We start from the raw sequence: 8281 nt of genomic DNA, 5'->3' as shown, positions 1-8281 counted from the left end.
TTTTTGTTCAATTTTATTATATTAAAATTACAAGAAATTAAATTAATTTTCTTGATGCATAGTGCACAAGATTTTACTCATTTCACAAGAATAGGATTTAATTACATTAATAGTGTCGGATGACATATACCGGAAAATATTTATTGGATCACTAAAGGTCTAATTACCTTTTTAGATCAATTGGAGTCAAAATATTGGTATATTTATAAGGACCAACGATAATTTTAATAAAACATTTTAGGCCATCGTTGAGCCTGCATGTGGATCTATAGTGTTAGTTTTGGAACAATGATGGTAAATATGCATTGTCACTGACCAATTATTATTATTATTATTATTATTATTATTATTATTATTATTATTATTATTATACATTGGATGCATGTGAGTGAATAATATGCACACTTGTGATAGATCAATTATTTGATCGATTGTTTTCACTATATATGTTCATCGTCCTTATCAAAAAAAAAAATTTTTTGCATTCTTCCTGCTATTACTCTAAGTGGGTTAATTTATTTTTGTTCAAGAACAACGTTTTACAATTAACGATTAGTCATGTGACCAATTTTAGCAACATTGGATGAGATGTTTAAAGGAAAGACAAGAAAATGGAGTTTTAAGACAGTTTACGTAAAAGATGTTGTAAGTGTATTTATTATTCCAATTTTTTACTTTAAGAATTATGTTCTTTAATTATTTTATATTAATAATCTCTTTGCATGTATTTTTTTTTTTTGGTTCACAACCTTATGGTGAGATAGATCCCCTATTTGTTTATAGTTTTGGTCAAGAACTTTTTAAAAATTGGTTGGTTTACAATGGTACTCATGAACATGTCTTGGTTTGGAATAGATCCATGGATAAACCACTTATAACAGATGGTTGAAGTGAGATTCAAGAATTTTATAATCTATCATACAAACATCATGAGATTGAGTTGAAATATTATGAGGATAGTAAGTTTATTTTGAAGGTTGATGTTGAGTGTGAAATGGATAGGAGGTTATTCCCAGATTATCATAGTGTTTCAATCCTCGATCATGATCCACTTACATTTCGTGTTGTTGTATTCGGTCTTGCTTCCGAAGATTCACGATTGACATTGATAGAAGATTTTAATTTATTAATTTTATTAATTTTAATTTTAATGTTTTTGATATTGATTATGATTCGATGTTGTTTGTATTGTTTATGCAGAAAATTCAGCCTTGGTATGGGGAGTTTATCTCTAAATATGAAAATGAATATTTAATCCTCTTTGGACCAAGCGATGAACAGTATAGACTACCCATAAGGCAGTCTGAATCATGCAAGGGAGCTGTTGAGTGTGAAATGGACAGGAGGTTATTCCTAGATTATCATAGTGTTTCAATCCCCGATCATGATCCACTTACATTTCGTGTTGTTGTATTCGGTCTTGCTTCCGAAGATTCACGTTTGACATTGATAGAAGATTTTAATTTATTAATTTTAATTTTAATGTTTTTGATATTGATTATGATTCGATGTTGTTTGTATTGTTTATGCAGAAAATCCAGCCTTGGTATGGGGAGTTTATCTCTAAATATGAAAATGAATATTTAATCCTCTTTAGACCAAGCGATGAACAGTATAGACTACCCATAAGGCAGTCTGAATCATGCAAGGGAGCTGTTGAGTTGACCATGCGATGGAGAACATTTTGTATTGGTAACAAATTTGCTGATGGAGATATACTTGAATTCACATTTAGAAACATTAGGAATAGTGGATGGGTTGACGCGGAAAAGGTTCACCGACCAAAAAAACCTTTTCACTTTTTATCTTCATTTTACCCCCTGCAATCTTAATTGATTTTTTTTTCTTCTAATAAATACTCATTTCCTTATGTCATTTCATATTTATTGGCTAATTCAACCACTAATTTTATCAAACACTACAAATTCAATCAGCTAGCATATCTGCTATCGACTATAAGTTCATCTGCTACAAGTTAGTTTAGCAGCCATCCTTTATTTTTCCCTTAATTTCATTCTTGCAACTTTATCCACGATTATTATGACTCGATTCACAAGGTCTTTTACTTTGATTTCTTTGAAACTATAGTTTCACACTTTATTTTCGAATTTATGGACTCAAAATTAGTATTTTTCATGTATCTTACGTTGATGATGCATGGGAAAAAATGTGACTCTTCATGGGTTCAAGAAAAGCTAACGGAAGTTTTTTGATGGATAAAAATGATCATGCAAAAAATTGTAGAGTAAAAATTTATTCTGGATTTTATTTTGTAAGGATTATTTACATAATTAATTAGATATTTAATATTTATTTGATAATATTGGATGATAATGTATAATTAAATTGCAAATTTTTAGGATATTCTACATCATTTTATAACGATGTACGCAACGGTTTGTAATTAGTATAAAGTCAACAATGTTATAAAACAGTAATTATACAGAATTTTAAAATTATTCGAACGTTTTAACAACGATCATGAATAGTATCTCAACAATAACAATAACGGTAACAATAACGGACATTTTACAAAATCTACTCTATATATATTCCACATTTAATTGTAATCTTCACATCACCCCCTCAAAATTTATCCATAAATTTAAAATGCCTAAATCTTTTCTTCTTTGCATCATCTTACTTGTCTTGATTTTGTTACTTATTGATTTTAATTTTGAAGAATTGAAAAATCTTTATATAGGAGTAATTATGTTGTTTGTTTTTCCATTACTAGGCTTTGCCTGGATGACTACTTTTTGTTGGTTTTGGAAAAATTAAATGATCGAGGGTTCTAAAATCTTTGTTGTCACTAGATACATTCGTTTTTTTTTTTTTGGTAAAGTGACAAAAGAAAAAGAAAAAAGAGAAAAAAAACCCTAAAAACAGGGCTCAGCCGGGGGCATCAAGCCTCAAGACTGACTTCAACTCCGATGGGGGAGCATGCCAAAAAGTCACACCTAATCTTGAAGAGCGCCCGAGCTTGGCCAAGAAATCTGCACAATGATTGCCCTCTCGAAGCACATGTTGGAAAGAAATGTTACGAATATGCTCCTTTAACCTAAAAATCTTCACCAACAAAGAGGCGTACACATGCATATGAGAGTGATCTGGATCTTGAAGAAGACGGAAGACTTCTAAAGAATCTGTTTCGTAAATAACTCGTTGAATAGAGTTGCTGATTACCAACATCAAACCATGGTAAACCCCAAATAGCTCAGCAAAAAACGCATCCCCTTGCCCATCATTAGAAGAGAATCTAGCTATCCAATTTCCCTTGTTATCACGAAGTAAACCTCCAGAACCGATATCACCAGAAGCACCACAACTTCCATCAATATTCAACTTAACACATCCATCTGGAGGTGGGGTCCAATTAACCATGTGACGATTAGTGTGGTGCTCAGAGGAGTGAATATTGATAGAAGTTAGGTCGGTACGCATAATGTTTATAAAATGAATGACATGTTGGGTTTTCCATTGTTTGTCACCAAGAATATGATTATTCCTGAAGCGCCAGATCCACCAAATAGTTATTGCAAACATTTACCAAACGCTCCTTTAGACATAGTTTGTAACCATGTTTTCCAGGATGTGAAGCTGAACAAATATTCGTTTTTAAATAAGTAATTAAATAATCTCTCAGTATTTATTTACGTAATTACTAGCGTCCAGACGGGCACTCCCGTGCCCGTCTGTCCGCTTTTTCTACTGCACTAAAGTGTGTAACTCATAAACAATATGATTTTATATAATGTTGGTTTACTTATATATTGGCAAAAATTATTAGAATTAAACGAAATATTTAACATGTAGTTGATATAAAAAATTGAACTTGATCAAAAAGAAGATATGATGTAGTAATCAAATATTGAATTTGATTAATCAACACTAAAAATAATTGTGACTGTCAAAAAAAATTATCAATGAAAATTTTATGTTGTCATAACTCAATAATTGTTAAATATTGATTAATCGTGCTTGTCAAGCACGATTAATCAATATATAAGCATGACAATGTTCATCTGCACGTTTGTGTTGTAGTAATGTTAATCATACTTTTGCTGCCATACCAGATTGTGTCATAATACTTATCATGAAAACTGCAATTATTGAGTTAACGAACTTAAAAACCTTTAATACATAGAGCAAGAGGAAGAAAATTAGTTACAAATAGATTTAAGATTGACTAAAAAAAATATGTTTGAAAGTAGAGGAATATAACTATGTTTTCAGAAGAAATTAAATATTGTGGTACCATTAAATCTTGGGAAGTTGCATTGAAAACAATAAGTAAATCCCTATCTCGGTCTCTGGTGGAACTCTTCCCCCTCCCTCATCTCGTATTGTTGCCATGGGATTTTACGTTTCGACTATCGTTAGAGGATGGCCTCGACGGTTATATATTTTCTTACCATTTTCCTTTCTTCTTCTCTTACCTTCCCTCCAATTGCTTATGACATGAATTTTGTCACGGTGGTTATCACTCACATCTTTCTCTACACTAACGTGGTCGCATCGTCTACTCTCCTCCCCCGCGGCTACGTCTTGATGTTATGTTACCATCACCATTGTAGCCCATTCACTCATCTCTTTTTTCTTAATTTCTCTCACAATTCTTCCATTTCCTTTATATTTCATCGGCGACGCATGAAAAACACCGTCCACACCTTGAAACAAATAGAAAAGAGGAGCAAAACTAATTCAAAATAAATCAAATTGATTAAACAATATATAAGTTTAATTTGTTTTTGAATAACCATGCGTAATTAGAAACAACAACAAAATGCACACAATTCTCCCATATTCAATCACTAAAAACAAAAGGCACAAATGCTTATCTATATACCCGTTATCCTTACTTTTTTTTTTCTGTAACCAAAATTTTGAAAATGCACCAATAGTAAAATGAGAGGAATTCTCAGTCCACTTTGTTTTTATTTTTTGTAACCACTGCCTTTGTTCTGTGAAATAGTGAAAATAGTGAAATAAAAGTTTATAAAACTGACATTTAAGGAAGGTTAACAGTGGAAACATAATAAAACCCCCACAAAAGGAACAAACTCCTGGGATTGAAGCCAATGAACCTTACAGGCAAACGCAATAACAAAAAGAATCATGGATTGCCTTTTCTTTGTCCCTAAAGATTTGACATTTGAATGAGTTGCTCTCCATTTTCTGTATAAATGACAAAAACAAATTAAAAACATACAAATTAGAATAGAAATGAATAAACCGTTGATCCTTTACAACCATTGAGTTACTAAGGTTGCATCGACTTTCGTCTACATCCTTTTTTCTTGTTTCTATTGCTGATGAATAGAGTAAATCAAACATGAGATAACAATAACATCATTGCTAAAACATGAGACAATGTCAATGTTTACAAACTTACCGTTAAGATAACATGAGATCCTTACAACCATTGTTATATCAGTTCCTCCCGTAACATTGAATCACACATGGAGGCTGCCTTTTCAGAATGGGTAAATCAACTTTTCCTTTCAATTTGAGCATTTTTTGTCTCCTCTTTTAATATCCTCCTCCTCTTTCATATTTGTGGCTTCTAAGATAAAAAGATACTGCAAGGTATCAAAAGAAAAAGAAAAAGAAAAAGAAAACTGCAAGGAAGTTATGGAATTGGCATGGGTGAGGATTAAACTATATAGGAAGTTGGTAACTGATAAGGGTAAAGTTGGAAGGTAAAAAAGGCTAATAAAAGTATAATTAGATGTTGCACACACCAAGTTTATAGTGGCAATAAAATTCGTAGAAGTATGTTTGGAGTAATATTAGTTTTACATTTTTCTTACCCAATAATTATCGTAGCAATACTTTACCTTATGATTATCAATTAAACTTCAAAAAGTGCACGACATTTGTGGTTAGTAAATGATGAAAGTCCTTTTCATTACGGAATGTTGTTTTTTGGATTTCCAAACTGTTAAATTTGAATTTCCAAATTCTATCATCTACCGAAGTTGTTACTAGGTTGAGTCACGACCAGGTCGCTCTCTTTAAGACGTTTCGTGGCACTACCCAAAGTTGTGCAAGGTAGACTATCAACCACGCCGCCTCCAGGATAAAACAAGCCCAGCTACAACTGTTCGATTAACTACTGCACTGTAGAAAAATCGTTCGAGAATTACACCCTCAAAATATGGCTCAATCGTTTGATCGAAGCCACTCGATACGGTACGTAACCGCTCTATTCGAAACCGTTCAAATTAATATGGTATTATTACCATTCTATTATGGTGCTGAGACCACTCAAATATGGTGTTACCACCATTCTAACTTCTCCAAAACATGAATATGGCACTACGACCACTCAAATATGGTGATACCACCATTTCTCTTTAAAATAATATATATATACTGTTAAGATCATTCTTTAATATGATCTTAATAGTACTCTATATTCCGAAGAATCATATATTATCGAAGGGACTATGAACTTAAGACCAAGGGACTATGGTCTTAAGAACACTCTTAATACCGAAGGGACAGAAAGGAGTAGAAGCAGAAGAAACTTGTTAAAAACAAGTCGGAGGGAGAAGAGAGGAAAAAAACACAGGAAGCATCGACTGTGAATTTTCGGTGTGAAGAATCAAATGGGGCGAGCTCTCCTTTTATAGGGAGAGTTTGTAACAAAAAACGAGTGACTTGGGGATTAAGTCTGCTTAATCCTTAAGCAAACGCGTTTTGTTTCTTAATTGGATATATCCGGAAGTTTCTGGATATGCTTTTAGATCGGGTCGGATCGTAAAAAATTTATTTGTTACGCGTAGCGCTTACGGATAATGATTAAATTAATTAATTAATTAATTTAACATTTTCAAGTGACAAAAAAATATATATCAATTTTTTTAAGCGTTCACCCGTTCACAAAATTGGGTACCCCAAGGGCACACCCTTGGAGGTCACTTTTCCCATATATAAACACTTACTAGTTGGGGTGACCCTCCAATGTGGGACATTTTTAAGTCACGCCTACACACTAGTTCTTTCATAGTGTTTTTCTTTCCAATTTTCTTCACTAGATTTAACTAGTGTTCCAACAATCCCCCACTTGACTTCAAAATGGTTTCATAAACTTTTCAATAAGATTTGCTAATTTACAAAGGTGTCGCCAACAACTTGAACCTTTGTATAGTGGAAGGTATTCTGATTTAACAAGAGTTGCTTACAGCATTGAACTCTATCTCAGACATAGAATCCACACACAAACCTTTTCATAGGTGTATTCTAAAAGCCCGTGCGTTTTAAGGCCCTGCACGTGTATCCCGGTTTTAACGAATGCTCTAGGAATTCTGCCTCGAAATTCCATAGGACCGGCCTAAGTTCCACATTCGTATAGGTGAGTCTATCAAGGGTACTCCTGTAGCTGTGTACCCCACTCAACATAGAGTATAGATCTCATTAAGAGTTACTATTACCTCATCCTTATTTCGCTGCAGGATCATGCTTTCTAAATTCTTTCTCTCATAGCATGTTCTACCACTTCATGACTTGTTTTTACCCATTGAACCTATTTCTTGGGATCTCCAGTCATGTAGGTCGGGTTACCATCACTTGTGGGCTATAGGCATTAGTCCCATCCTACTGTATGTTTCTTGGACTTTCTCTCTATTAAGTCCTTTCGTCAAAGGATCAGCTAAGTTTTCATTCGTACGTACAAAATCAACTCTAACCGCTCCATTTAGAGATACACTCTCTAATCGTGCTGTGTTTTCGCCATATCTGTCGTCTCTTACCATTGTAATAGCGATTCTTAATCTTTGCAATAGCCGCGGTACTATCGCAATGAATTAACACAGTAGGTAACGGTTTTTCCTATAGAGGGATCTCAGCTAGCAAGGATCTTAGCCAACTTGCTTCTTCACTAGTTTTCTCTAGTGTTCTCATCTCAGATTCATTCCATAGTGGACTGAGTCAATATCATTTGTTTTAACAAATAACTCCTCTAGTGATGCTCAATGTGCAAACACTAGTCGCTAAATATTCATCTGAAAGATGTTCTATTTTATATCTTGTACCATTTAAGTACAATATGTTACTCCTAGTGAAGTAATCTTAGAGTCATAGTCTTCTTAAGACACCTCATGACTCTTTCTATAGCATGGCAATGCTTCCCATCCGTCTACTAGTAAACTTGCACAAGAGTTTCACGACATCGACAATGTCAGATCTAATACATTCAGTGGCATACCTAAGTGCTGCCAATGATGCTCGTATATTCTGTTTTTCCATCTCAAGTGTTCTTACACTTGGATCATAA

The sequence above is a fragment of the Medicago sativa genome, chromosome 1, assembly GCF_051527215.1.
Source record: "Medicago sativa cultivar Bolivia chromosome 1, Bolivia_mono, whole genome shotgun sequence".
Lineage (NCBI taxonomy): Eukaryota > Viridiplantae > Streptophyta > Magnoliopsida > Fabales > Fabaceae > Medicago > Medicago sativa.
The sequence above is the reverse complement of the archived record's forward strand: the minus strand, read 5'-3'. Positions refer to the sequence as shown.